At 36.4% G+C, this 2,143-nt stretch overlaps 1 protein-coding gene and 1 long non-coding RNA gene across 3 annotated transcripts in view; one reads left to right on the top strand and one right to left on the bottom strand.

Annotated features, from left to right (window-relative positions):
* The window catches only part of LOC117956388 (4-galactosyl-N-acetylglucosaminide 3-alpha-L-fucosyltransferase 9-like), an 85,736-nt gene that overhangs the window by 54,123 nt on the left and 29,470 nt on the right, over positions 1-2,143 (top strand). The gene's annotated exons all lie outside the window — the stretch shown is intronic.
* The window catches only part of LOC117956408, a 20,325-nt gene continuing 20,021 nt past the window's right edge, over positions 1,840-2,143 (bottom strand). Inside the window, exon 3 of the long non-coding RNA XR_004659254.1 lies at positions 1,840-1,850. This is a non-coding gene — a long non-coding RNA (uncharacterized LOC117956408). The remainder of the gene's footprint in view (positions 1,851-2,143) is intronic.

Here is a 2,143-nt window from a genome sequence, read left to right as displayed (position 1 = left end):
TCTTAACAGACCCAATGCTTCTTAATCCTATCCTGGCTGCATCATACAAAGTTTATAACTTTTTTATAACTCAACACTGTGTTAGCAATTAGGCTGAAACATTAACCGTCAGCTTTCATTAGCTAGCTAGCACTTTTTTGGACTAACATCATGGCCTGCAGGAGGTGTGGTATTTGCTTCGTTTTTGTTGCCTTAAAGTCCATGTTGCAGGTTTAATTTTCCAAAGAATTTGATTGATTTGGTTGTTGGTAATAAACATGTAAACTGTTATCCACTGTATATAATATTGATAGGTATCACAAAACAGAAAATAACACGAAATAGTAGGTCATATTTTACAGTTTTTCCTTTTCCCCACAATGCATTGCATGACGTCAGAGTAGGGAGTATGGCAAGCCATTTTAACATTTAAAAGCTAGACTGGATATGTGTTGCAGATATCTTTAATTCAGTTTTGCCTAGTCAAAAAGAACATTTCGGATATCCGCAAATACTTTCTTCCTATCCACAATTGTAATTTCAGATATCCACAAAGACATTCTTCCTAGGACAAATTACATCACGTTTGCCATTCATTTGTATGTGGTTTATCATTCCAGATATCTACAATTCAGTTGCAGATATCTACTATGTGAATTACGGATATTCGCAACTGAGTTGTAGATATCTGTAATTCCAGTTTGAGGTATCTACAATGTGATACTGACTAGTCAAAACTCCATTTCAAGATATCTTTAATTCAACTCAATTCAAGATATCTATATGGTCCTTTTCCGATATCTTAAATTAAGTTTTGACTAGGCGAAATGACGTTGTAGATATCTTTAACTGGAATTATGACTAGTCAAAATGACGTTGTAGATATCTCAAACTGGACTTAGGGATATTCGTAATTTAATAGCAGATATCTATTATCAAGATATAGATATCTTGAAATATATTTCAATTAGAGATATCTGAAATTTGAGATATCTTTAACTTTCATTGTGCCTAGTTAAAATGTAATTACAGATATCTTGAATTAGAGTTTTGACTAGGCAAAAATGACGTTGCAGATATCTATATGCAAATTGGGCCGGCATCCCCCAGGCGGTAGCAGAGCGCATTGTTCAAATCATTAAATCACACAGCTAGCACCTGTTAATTGTGTAATTAGCACTGATTAGCACGATGTCGGAGCAGCCAGAGGGCAAAGGCATTTTTAATCGTCTTTTTAATGCTGCAGCCCGTGCAAGACCGGAGCTAGCAGCAAGAAATGAGAATTCAGCGTTACTTTCCACAACAAGACGACTGTTTCGCCGGAAAGTTCATCCACTTCGGGGTAAGTTTCATAATTGCTTATGTGCTAGCTAGCTAAGGTCGGGGTAGGCTATAGTTTAATAATGTGCTAACTTATCACAAGTTTTTTTTATTTTTTTTAACTGATTTACGTTTCCATTTTTAGGAAAACCAGTGGATGAGTCAACGGCGGCCAGACACACAAACTCAAAAATTGGGTTAAACTGGAGTTTATCTGAATTTAACAACTTTGTTTGCCAAAGCTACCCTCGCATCAGTTTAAATTTGGTTAGCTTTGAATTGGCAAGGACAGGCAAAGGACGCAAGATCCAGAAATAACAAGGGTGTTCTGTGAAGGAACTAAAATCAGCTGTTGGCAAAAGCAGACTTTACATCGTGCCACGAGCAACTGTCTTGCAGGTATGAAATTATATTCCCAGGGTTTTAATTTTACTACAATGATATAAATGGTCTCTGTAATGTCTATGCCTATAACTGAAATTACCCTCTCTGCCCTCAGGTACCATCACCACCCTCTGCCATGACCCAAAATTCATTTGCACCACTCGCAGCTCCAGTAGTAGATAAGACTCCACAAGTGGTTTCAGATCAGGTCCATAATAAAATTATTGCACATGTAATGATTTTGATGGCCACTGTGCACTTTGTAGTAATGAGTGGCAAATAACTGTTTTAATCTTTTTCTAAGATGTATATTCTGTGATGTCTGAGTAGTTACAGTGTTTAATTTTTCTACCTAATGGATATTTTCTAATGTGTTTTGTTTCTAGGGATGAGCGAGTACAGCATTATCTGTATCTGTATCTGTTTACCACATGAATTATCTGTATCCGTATCCGTACTC

Source organism: Etheostoma cragini, chromosome 14 (genome assembly GCF_013103735.1).
Source record: "Etheostoma cragini isolate CJK2018 chromosome 14, CSU_Ecrag_1.0, whole genome shotgun sequence".
Classification (NCBI taxonomy): domain Eukaryota; kingdom Metazoa; phylum Chordata; class Actinopteri; order Perciformes; family Percidae; genus Etheostoma; species Etheostoma cragini.
The sequence above is the reverse complement of the archived record's forward strand: the minus strand, read 5'-3'. Positions and strand labels throughout refer to the sequence as shown.